Below are 12,386 nucleotides of genomic sequence, written 5' to 3'. Positions count from 1 at the left end.
CCTGGGCAGAACCCCGAAACCGCAGTAATCACTACTGTCAGTAAAATTGCTGCTAAACGACAAAGCTGAAATGTCAATCCTTCGGTCCTGTGTCACAATCACCAAACTCCCTCCCTGGATTCCTGCCCAACTTGTCTCTTCCTCATCTTGCCTGGTCCCTTCCTGCCTACCTCTGTTCCCATAACAATCTCTCATTCCTGTTAATTGAAGTCCAGTGTTTAGTTCGGCTAAACTTTGTCACCATGATTTTGTTTGTTTAAGGACTAAGAGCTTGTCTAAGTTCATTCATGTGCCAAATCTCTAAGAGAATATTCCACATCTCATTGGCTTGTCTGGGTCCAGCACTCGAGTTCTACATTAGTTATTGTTTAAACACGACATGGATGGAGGATGGAGGAGGTCTCAGTGCACCGTTTGTAAGCAGATTCTCATGTTGCTCAGCAAAGGTTGGTAAGTTTTTCATAAGTTTAACTGCAGCTTATTAAAGTCAGGAATAAGGATCCTTTTCACTGTACTGTGGTGCAGAGGCGGAGGCAGACATTTGATACACCCATGGCTTAGCTTTAAAGGGTAGTATGCAGAGGTGTGGACTCGAGTCACATGACTTGGACTCGAGTCACATGACTTGGACTCGAGTCACATGACTTGGACTCGAGTCAGACTCGAGTCATTAATTTTATGACTTTAGACTTGACTTGAAAAAATGTTCTAAGACTTGTGACTTAGTCTGCTCCAAGCATTCCCACAAAGGTCAGTCTGCTGTTGTAGTTAATACGTCATTTTCATAACATAATTGGTGATATAGGTTACAAGCAAGTCTGGCGCTGAACAGAAATTGTCGCGCTATGCTCCTTTGTTTATTGTGCATAAATAGTGAATTGTCCTGACACAATATTGCGTTTCGCTTCTGTTATTATGGTACATTGACAAAAACATATACTTTTATTCACAGGATAAAACAGTTGTTTTGTATCACTAATTGCCCAGTACGATTACAGCATACAGTATTATTGTCACTGCTACATTTCTGTGATGGGTACCAGAAATTATTTCCACTACTAATTAATTACCATTGAGCTCAAAGGTCCTATTAATAAACGGTTAACGAATGTGTATTTATGAAGACAATTTGTGAGACTGGTAAACTTATGATATGTACGATGGTCTTTCGTTCTACACGGTGCGTTTCAAGGTCCTGCACCCATCCGTCGGTAAACTGTACCTGGGCTTGTTGCAGTGACCTGAAGTTACTAAACTTCATGAGTGTATGCACTCACTCCAAGAACCGTATGATTATAAATATGCATATAAATATGCTAAGATGAGATAGCTGACTTCATCTAACTAGCAAATGTTGTCCAGGCTACGTTGGTGATACAGTTTTTTTTAATATGTATGATATTTTTGTCATGCGATTTTAAAGCCGGTCCTACAACCGCATCCAAGAACAACATGCAGCTTATCTCAGAACTGTCGGTGAAAATTATTCTTGGAGCTAGGTTTAATTGAGCTGCATTTTAAAGAGGTGCAATTTCACAATTTGTGTATATTTTCTAAGTTCACTATTTTGTCATGTGTTGAGAAAAACACAGATTTAAAAATTACATGGTCTAATATTTACATTTAGCATAACTGCAACATGCTTTTTTCGTTTTTTTTAAAGACTCAAAAGGACTTGAAATTCAAAGTTTCAGACTTGTGACTTGACTCGGACTTTTACACCAGTGACTTGAGACTCGACTCTGACTTGCCTGACATTACTTGAGACTTGACTTGTGACTTGAGGATAAAGACTTGAGACTTACTTGAGACTTGCAAAACAATGACTTGGTCCCACCTCTGGTAGTATGCATGTGGAATTGGGGGGGGGTTAGAAATGGCTGAAAGATTAATAGGCTCTGTTTTGAGTTTTGTTCAAAAGAGAATGACTTCATATAGGGAAAAATATATATGACATATGCAGGACACCTTAAACTAGTTTTTTAATTAAGCAGCAAGGCAGAACAAAGTCGGGCTGTATCAAGACACAGGGACTGAACCCCAATTCAACCAGACCCAGAACTGATCCAGAATTAAAACAGGACTACAACAGTTAAAAATCAGGACTACTGAGGATTTAACCAAGAATCAGAACTAGATGATAGTAGCACTAAAAATCATCATAGACCTGCACTACACTTATTGTTTAATTCTACCAAAGTACAATATTTAGATTCAGAAAAGCTTATATAATTATTTAGCCTTGTTGTGCAAACAAGCCTGCAAAACTTAAATGTAGAATTTGAAAAATAACAAACCTAAAAAGAAACACTAGGTACGAGATACATGAGTACCTATGATACGGTGATACTTTTGGTAAACAACCATTTGACAAACATGTGTGTCTCACCTCCTCTTGTTCATCTCTGTTCTGTCGTCATTCTCCATCTCTCTCTCTGTTCCTCTCTCTTCTTCTCTGTTCCTCTCTCGCCCTCTCTGCTCCTCTCTCGCCCTCTTTGTGCTGACAATCAAGCCAAACACCAACATCATCAAATATACAGTTGAAACCAGATATTTACTCTTCAGATAAAAACAGAAACACTTTTTTAATTGTAACATCAAATCAGACTAAATGTTTATTTTTTTAGATAAATATAAAAAAACATATTTGTTAACTTTAAGAGTAAAGAGAGAAACTGTCTGTGTTTCTTAATCATAAATGGCACCAAATTGTATTCAAAAGTGAGCCACACTTATGGAGCTCCACAATTCTTTTCCTGGTGTTTTGGTTGACATCTCTTAATTTTCCCATGTCACAGAAACAGGCTCTGTGTTTTGCCTTATATGCATCCACAGCTGTGCCACCAGTTTACTCACATGGACTCTACTAACCTATCAGAAGCTTCTTCAGCTCAGAATGGAATCGTCTGGAGTTTCTTATTAATTAACAATAAACTTAGTGTATATGTACTCCTAAATTTGATGAAAGTGATAAAAAATAGAAGCTCTGTCTCTCTTTATTCTGACATTTAACTAATTCAAAAGATATTTCAATATTTATTTAACCAAAACAAAACAAGTTTACTCTAAATTGATGTTGTACAGTAAAAAAATGTTCTTGTGTTTTCCATAAAGTGTGTGTAAATATCTGGTTTAAACTGTGAATATACTGCTGTGTGTTGAAATTCCTCTTGTTTTGCATAGAAATATACTGAACAACATACAAAACACAATATATAAAATACTACCAGAGTTTTTTCTTTGAAAGAAGCCCCTTATGTTCATTCTTGTATATCAGTGCATTACTGAAACCGATTTATTTAGCCGTGGAGGGTACACAGCAAATCCAGCATGTCCAAATTAACACTGTCAGATTTCAACACTATTAAAGTGTCTATATGGGTTCACATCAGAGAGTGTTAATTTAACTCTTTTTGGAGAGTTGGTAAGTTAACTCCGGTTTAGTGTTAAACACCAAATCTGTCTGGAGTTGATAATTTAACACTTACTAATGCTAACTAGGTGTTAAGAGTTTATATATTTTTATTCTGCAACCTAGACATCCACATTACTCACACTCTCACATAACACATACATATAGGGCCTTGGGGGTGGGCACGTTTTACAGCATCCAGAGGATGGTCGGTGTACTCCAACCCACCTCTGGCGCTGGTGCCCTACCCTCAATTTTAAATGCATTTAGACACTAAGGGTTTTCGGGAAGAGCCGTGCTGCTCTCTGAGAGGAAGCTAGTACCATGCTCTCCTGAGTTTTAAATGCACTTTAGAACAGCACACAGCAACACTACATATGAGCGGGCGTAGGGAGGTTTGAGGTCTTCACTCACCCCGGTTCTGTTAGCCGTCAGGGCTGGGGGGCTGGGAGGAGGTGCTGGCCGTCAGACTGGGGTCTGGGATGCGGGGCCTCCCTGCTACTGCAGATAAGGAGGTGGTCCCCGCTTGCCTCCACCCCAGAGAGAAGGGTTACATCTCCTGGGTCTAGGTGCGGCTTGCCCCTCTGAGGGCCGGGGATACCTGGACCTGGGATATAGAGTAGGCTTGGGGAGTGCGACTGTCTGTGCAGAGTCTATTTGTGTCTGTCTACACGTTGGGTGAGTGCCGAGTATTTGGTTGTGCATATGGGGTGGGAATGCACGTCTGTGTCCGCGTGTGCCTGTTCGTCTGTGTCTATATGTCAGGTTGGGTTTTAGACTCAACCTCTCTGGGTACATCTCAGGCCCTCTAAAGTACGGAGGCCTATCTCCCCTCACCACACTCCCTGCCGGTAGCTGATGCCCTCAGACGTTGGTGTCTTGGTGGTCCTTGTCGTCTGGGGCTGGGCGCTCATGTATGTACCAGCTCACTCCTGGTGGCCGATTGGCGGGGCCGGGTGCCTGTGGACCGGCTGGGCTCCTTCCGGGGGGTGGGATGCCCTCAGGCCTCTGGCCTCAGGGCCTGAAGCTCGGTCCTCTCTGGCACAGCTGGCTGCCGGCAGAGCCCGCGGGCACACCACTCCAACCCCCTCTGGCCTCTGCTCCTTAGCTGCGGGGTGACCTCTCCTTTGGGGCTCTACTCAGCTCTTCCCAGGAGGGTGGCACGGTCCCCCCCCTTTGGTGGTCCTCCTCGGGTCCTTGTACTCTGGGGCCTCTGGATATCTGGGGCCTGGATCTCCTCCATACCTGCTTCATACCCTGGAGGACGGGGCTGTGGCTCCCCACACTCCCTAGCAGATCGTTACATGGAGAAACCTTTGGAATACAAGCATGCTGATCCACACAGGTGTGCACACAGGTGTACACACGGGTGTTCACAGACGCGGACTACAGCTTTCTTGGCTGCTACCTCAAAGCACATTGTGCGCTGTCTATCTTGCGTGCTGCACAATATCGTTTATTATTTAGTATCTACTGTTATCTACTGCTAGCTAGTTTATTGTGATGGTGCTGTTTTTTTTTTTTATTATGTTGCTCTTTGTTGTTTGCTTTCTCTTCTGTTTTTTTTCTCCATACAGGTGATCCAGGTGTTTTTTTCTTCCCCCCCCCCCCCCCCTTCTCACCGTCTCTTCTCCCCTTTGGTTTTCTTTCTCTCCCTCTTTTTCTTTCATTCTTTCTCCCTGTCCTATCCCCCAGTCATGTCTGTCCCATTTGTAGCAACTGAAAATAAAATAAATTCATAATTACAATAAAGGTCAATCAAATGGACCAATATGGCAAGGCCATGATGATCCACTTGGTAAAATAAATCCGTTTGGCATCTTTCTTGGCCTTAAGACAACAATTCTGATGGCTAAAGATCCAAACGGGACACACACACACACACAAAAAAAGAGTTTATATATTAACTCTCAAAGAGTATTTTAGTTTAACTACGTAAGAGTTATCTTCTAATTAATTCTAAAAAGCGGGAATTTTCCTGTTCTGAACTTCTAGAAATTTCTTTTGGAAATAAACATTTACTAAAAAGACGCAATGGTTTTTGAAAAACATTTATTCTGAACTGTGCACCACAATTTCAAAACATTTTCTGAAAGATGTAACAGTATACATGTTCTCACTTTCATTAGAATTTTGTTTATCAAAAGGTCTGACATGGTAAATGCAAATAACAGCATTCTCATCACTTATTTCTTCAATACAATATGCATGTCCTTCATTCATCCCTTTGTGGAACTTCAACGCACTTCTGCTCTCCCCCATATTCCATCTTCACAAGCATATCCTGTGTGGAGATTGAATAAAAATTAGTTGACACTAATTAATGGCACAAATAATCCAGTAAACAATTGCAGCACAGTAAAAAAAAAAAGAAAAAGGAATCCTCTTTGAGCCATTACTTGTGTAAAGTATTTTCCCAAAAGACAAGGACACAGGCAACAGGTAATACTGAACTAAATGTAAAACCTCAACCTTTTTCATTTTTACCTAAACCGTGTGCACAAAACTCTGGAGGGATCTATGCTAACGTAGAACCCAGTCAGGACGTCTGCTACTGCTGTTTGCTCGTTTTTTTTTTTTTATGGGCGATCGTTTTCAGGCTTCAAGTAGCACCATTATACCAACATTTCACATTCTAGACATTGTTTTAGGTGTATTTGACCAAAAATTTGACTGAAAATTCACATGCAAGCTTTTTTTCAAGGCTGTGGTATTTGCCCGCAAACAATACCTTTCAGCTAGCTAAAACAGAATATTATGCTATCACCGAGCAACATGGCTAATGCCTTTCACACAGCTTTGTCTCAACTCCAAAGAGCCACAGAAGTAAAAGCTCATAATAATAATTGAAACAATCATTGAAAAAATGACTTACCAAGCATGGCAAACAACTCAAATATGTAGAGCAAAATGTTCTGAAACGGCTTCACTTCAGCTTCGATTGGAGCCGTGCTGGGGGCGGAGTCTGTGAATTTACTCTGTTGGTGTCATAGCCCCTCTAGGAGTTCAGAGTTAAGAGGTCAAGAGTTAATGTTTCCATTGTAACACCTCCAGATTTGACAGAGAAACACTCATTTTTAACACTCGATTTTAACTACTATCATTTTACACCTCAGAGTTACATTAAAAGAATGTGACTCTGCTTAGAGTAAAATTAACTCTACTTTTGCAAGAAGACTATTAACACCAAAACATTTAACACTTTTGAATTTGCTGTGTACCATCTGTCTCTCCATTTACTCTCCACCTTCCCAGCCCATTACTAATCAACCTCTCCCTTTGCTCACAGTGCACCTGAGAGTTGTTCTAGCAAGCTCCTTCCTATGTTTTCTTTCTCTTGTGTTAACTAAACAAAGAGTCTTGAAAAAACCTTACCATTGCTCCCTGTACCTGTACCTGCATTTGGGTCTACATCTATGTACTGGCCTCCAGGCCCCCTAAAAATGTAGAGCGTATGATCTTTTTTCTTCCTCATCAAACACTCGTGTCCTGTGGAAGAAGAGATCTCAGTCATCAGGGCAGAAATGTTTATGAAAGGTAATCACTCAGAAATACTTTGCACTGAATCCAGCAAATGTGCCTATTTTAGCTTGAATCAGTCAGTTAATAACAGCCCTGTAACAATGAGCCACTGGTATTGAGTAAATTATGTAGAAAAGATCATTTTCTTTCTTGTGAGAGCGTTGCAGCCATGTATGCATTCTCTTTTTTTTTTTTCTTTTTTCTAAATGACATCAGAAACAGCAGTATGCGACATTACGTGATGGCAGAGCTTCAGTTCATCCTTTGTCATTTTTTTTTTTTTTTTGTATGCATTCTCTATGATAAAGCCGGGCAAAGGTCATCAGATTAATGAGAAGGGCAGAAGGAGAAGTGCTCTGTTATTAGTGGTGAAAAGTTCAGAGTTTAAAGTGAAGAGAGAATTTGTGAATGACAGGAAGTGTGTAAAAGTGATCTGATTATTTCAAAGCAGCTCTTGTTTTGTCTGATAATGCAAAAACTTTTAAAGTGCAGAGTAACATCAGCTGAGTCTCTCCCAAAGATGGTAAAGAAAAAAAGATTAATGTAACTGTAATCCCTATAGACATGGTTACTAGTATTTTCTTGTTTTTTACCTTGTATTATTATTTCCGACACCCCTTGAACACACTTTGATTTTCCGTAGTTCAGTAAATGCAACAAAAGCACGTTACTGCATTAAGCTAGGCAAAATGGAGCAAGACACCCAAGAGCAATTAACAAGCTACACAGTGAGTCTTTCGGTATAAAATAAGTGTTATAAAGTATTTTTTACAGTCTCTAACTTAAAGTTATGTACTTTTCAGAGGCCTTTATGTGTTTTACTCTCGACCAAAACCAGGCAGAGCGTGTGTTTGTTTCTTGGGAACTCCGGTGAGTTACTAAAAATGATAAGTTAGCAGGAAAATCTATGCTAATTTTACATGTGGTAACAACTGCAACAGTGAAAATTCTGTATAGGGCTTTGGAGCGTGATGTCACGGGGGTGGGCGTGGAAAGGATTTTGGCCCGATCCGCCATTTTGGGGGTCTAAGTAAGGAGCGAAAGCATAGCCATGGTTCGTACTTGCTGTGTGGTCGGCTGCAATGTTAGATCTTACGACCGGCACGGGAATAAAGTTTGGATTGTCTTTTTATGCTTTCCCAACCTGGAAGCAACATGAAGGAGCTCATGTATCGGATATTACCAAACGAAGGCGTCTAGCCTGGATAGCAGCCGTGAGACGAGCTGATATCAAGTTCTGTTACATCTCCAGATATCAGTTGGTGTGCTCAAGACATTTTCATTCCGGTAAGTTCTAAATATGTTCACATCACACTTTATAGCTGAATAATATTATCGTTGGTGGTCTCGGAAGTTATAGAAATTGTGATCAAACATCAAATGGAGTGACTTTGCAGACATATGTGCTATGTAAAGAGTCGCAGGAGGAGACAGGGAGGACACAAATTGGCGTTAATAATTTGCCCGATTATCAATGTGTTAATTTGCATCTACTTTACAATTATGGGCACATAATATGATAACGATATTTTAGCAGTTTACTGATAAATGTATAACATTAATTATGGTGGGGGGTGGAAAATGGCTATTTCACTCGATGCACTCCAGCTGACTTACTTTGACGACGTACTCAAGAGTTTGGCGGCTTGAAAATAGCCAAATCTTGCACCCAGCCATTTTTAAATTGGATGTGCGCCTCCAGTGACTTGTAATTACGAAACTGGTTCGCAGTGTAAGCGCTTACTCCACAAACAAGATAGGTGAAGATATCGGGGTAGGACAGTGGCGGTAAGTCGTCTGGGTCTTTACTCCACTGCCATATGTCGTATGGGTCCAGATTTGCGATGCACTCTATTTTTTTTCAAATACTGCTGCTTCGCCTCTGGACGCAATCGGTCTCTATACCGTCCGTTTTCTTTTGAGCTGCTTTTAAACATGTTTCTTGTCGTCGTCGCCGTTCCAACAGTGAGTTTGTTTGGATCGTAGACCCCGAAAATGGAGCTGCGCTCCCACAATGCATTGCGGCATGACGTCAACTCCAAAGCCCTATTGTCTAAAAAAAAAAACAAGCTAAAGCCAGTCGGAGTACTTGAATTGTGTGTGAAATGGAGTGTCGTATTTTATTTTATTGTCTATTTGATTGGGCATCTTCACAAATGCGCAAAACTAATGCAGGATGCACTTTTCTTTTAGCCATAAATGTTGTCCAGTGTTTTTTTCTGCACTTTGTCATTTCAGTTATGGGTTGATTCATGTAAATACGTTATGTAAAACTACTTACGTTACAAACATTTCATGATGTGATTACATATGCCTTAAAAAGGGGTATATAAATACAATTGATTGTAATGCTGTAAAGCAATACAAATGGAATTCATAGAGACAGAACAATGTTAAAACAACAGTGTACTTGATTTTGAAAACTCTATGAGATCTCGTTTTATTTAGAAAAACTGTTAAGAACTGTTTTGTTTATTGCTCTGTACTGTATGTGCAGACTGGTTTTTTGTGATCCTGGATCTGAAGTGGTTCTGGATATGGATGGCGAGCCAGACCCTGTGAAAACTCTTGGCGAATCCAAAAGCAGTGTGGCCAGCTGTTCTGGATGCAGGAGTAGAGCTACAGTCTGAATTACTTCGAATCGCAGGATTTCAAATAAGCAAGAGCAAAAACTGCTTACTTGATACAGATTGTTTCTCTGGGAAACTGTTGAAGTCCCAATATCCTGCTCATCAGGAGTCAGGTCTAAAGAGACTACTCATTTTATTTTATTTTGTTGTTATTTTCGAAAGAGTGCTCTTTTCTGTTGATCTTCTGTTAATTTTCTGTGCTGTATACATTGGGTTATTGCACCATTGTAACATTGTAATAAAGCTGCCGGCTGTTCAACACTCAATTCTCTCAAATTTATTTTACTCCTCTCGAATCTAGTTTATAAGTTTAACCCTACTATACTAAGCAGGTGTTACATAACTAAAACATGATTTCAACAGCACTGCTCAAGAAAGGAACATTTTACACTGACAGCCTAATAAGTACCAGGGAGACTTTCATTTTCCTTCTGTCAATAAAGACAATGTCGATTTGCCTTTATCGCCGTCTGTTTCTGTGTGTCCTCATGAACTGCTTTTTGGTTTCTTTTTGCAAGTTTGATGATTCAAGTTCACCAGTTTGTATTTTTTACCCTTTTGGAGATTTGGATTTTACATTCACTTTTTATTGGTTTTTATTTTATTCAGTTTTGTTTTGTTTTTTTAAACCATTTGTGTTGCATGTTTGACACTTAATAACTGTGTGTGCTTGTGTTGTATGTTCATGTATTTCCTCCCTAGCGTTGGTCCTAAAACCAGGATTGATCCCACGTCACTGCGTTGTTAGTCAGTTTTCCTCATGGCTGAAGCCTTGGACAGATTCTGCCATCGTGTGTCACTTTGCAGCAGACAGCTGGTGGATTGGACTTTTGGGCATGGTAATCACACACCTAAATTTAAGACAAATTGAATTTGGGACTTGCATACTTCAAGTCAAATTTGTGCTGCAACATCAGTTCTCGTCTCTTTCTGTGTTTACGTTGCTTCAGGCTGGTTTCAGATGTTTGATAATCACATGGTTGGTGCTTTGAACCTGGGTGCCTCCAACACTTCAGCAAAGTCTACCACCTTGGAGACATGAGTGTAACCCAGTTAAAAAAAAAAAGAATAAAATGTGTATAAATATGCAGTTCACAATAATCACAGCTAAATAACACATGCTTAAAAAAAGTTCAAATATATTCTCTGTTGCATGATAACAAATTAACTTCATGGTTAAACTGTTAAAAATGTTAAAGGATGTATTTATTTATCATTATATTAGGTAATGTTTTTAATTTAATTTGTTACAAAACGTTTTACTTTGATAGAGCTGGTTTGTTTTTGTTTCCCCCCCAATTAAATTGAACCAGACACAGGTACACGGTGTGGATTTTTGCTGCAGGCTGAGGGAGACGAGATGAGCTAAGGCAGAGTAGTGGCTTCCTGCATTGATACGAAGTAAAAGTTTGTGACTGCAAACGTTTTGGGTTGTTGGTTAGATACCATGGAAACTGTCAGGCATTGTAAAGCAGTGAATGTCGGCCTGAAGTTTGCTGCTCAGTGATAAAGAGAGTAGCCAACTGGCAGAGCGAATAGACTATAAGCAGCTTGTAGCTAACCCTGCTTCAGGATATTTTCTGGGTCTGAAAGCAAATAGCAAAATCCACACTTTGCCCATCTGGAGCTGGACTTGCAAACATATAAAACATTAAACAGTTGTTTTCCCACCTGGTCAACAGGGCTGAACACTGTACTTTACATTTGATCATGAAAAAAGGACAGTGAGATAAAAAATCATTGAAACTTACAAAGATAAGTGTCAGAGGTGCAAATGCACAGTGGCTTACGGAGCAAAGCAGGAAGAAATGAAACTGGATCAAATGTATCACTATTTATAGAGCACTTATTAAAAATACAAGTTCACCTAAAGTATTTTCCTTCAAGTCTCCAAAATCCCAAAAATCAAACCTGATAAAAAAATTTAACACTGGGCAAAACTCAAACGTCTCATTATGTACCGATTAACTCTGCAGTCACCACTAGAGGGCATCATCGCTGTATAACTGAAAAGAAGCTGGACAGAAGCCAGTTACAACCATTTTATTAGCTGAACACGTGTACAGGTCATAGCTGGTAGCTAACTGGGTAAGGGTGTCACGGGTCTGTAGCTCTATCCACCAAGTAAGTTACAGGGCCTTTCTCTGCCTTTCTCAATTCAATTCAATTTCTTTTTTTGTCCCACAAGGGGAAATTAGTTTAGCAGCAGGATAAAAATAAACAGAACAATACTATAAAGTAATAATGACAATAATAGTGATAGAAAGTCCAAGGACAGTTATTTGCCATTAAGGAGACAAGATGCAGTAGGGATAAAAGAGACCTGGAGTCTTTTAGTCCTCCTCCTCGGTACTCTAAAACGGCGGCCGGAAAGCTACAACTCAAACTCACTGTGAAGTAGATGGTTCAAACAATTAATAATAGAATGAGCTTTTCTAAGCACATTTCTATTGTAGATGGCCAAAAGTCTATCTTGCCAGCGCCCTAAAATTTTGCTAGCAGTTTTTATGAGAAGTCCCAACCGATTCTTATTCTTCACCGTCAGGTTACCAAACCAGGCAGCGATACAGACATCACAGATTCGATAAAACTTCTATAAAACAAAGACAGCATCTCAGATGAGACATTAAAAGATCTAATTTTCCAGACCCCTGTCATCAACGAGTGCCCAGTGGAGAAAGTGGAAAGCTTCAAATACCTCGGGGCTTACATCACGCAGGACCTGTCATGGTCCTGTCACATCAACACCGTGGTGAAAAAGGCCCGTCAGCGTCTCTACCACCTCAGACGCTTGAGAGACTTCCGACTGCCCTCCAAGGTGC

At 40.1% G+C, this 12,386-nt stretch overlaps 1 long non-coding RNA gene across 1 annotated transcript; it reads left to right on the top strand.

The window, feature by feature from the left end:
• The first annotated feature begins 7,244 nt into the window (after nucleotides 1-7,244).
• Nucleotides 7,245-10,056, top strand: LOC146705310 (uncharacterized). Its single transcript, XR_014921334.1, has 3 exons — nucleotides 7,245-7,662; nucleotides 7,738-7,804; nucleotides 9,432-10,056. It is a non-coding gene; the product is annotated as an uncharacterized LOC146705310 (long non-coding RNA).
• Nucleotides 10,057-12,386: the final 2,330 nt, after the last annotated feature.

The sequence above is a fragment of the Copadichromis virginalis genome, linkage group LG7 (genome assembly GCF_057382275.1).
Source record: "Copadichromis virginalis isolate Kocher_CV1m ecotype Utaka linkage group LG7, C_Virginalis_male_GT1.1, whole genome shotgun sequence".
In the NCBI taxonomy this organism is placed as follows: domain Eukaryota; kingdom Metazoa; phylum Chordata; class Actinopteri; order Cichliformes; family Cichlidae; genus Copadichromis; species Copadichromis virginalis.
The sequence above is the reverse complement of the archived record's forward strand: the minus strand, read 5'-3'. Positions and strand labels throughout refer to the sequence as shown.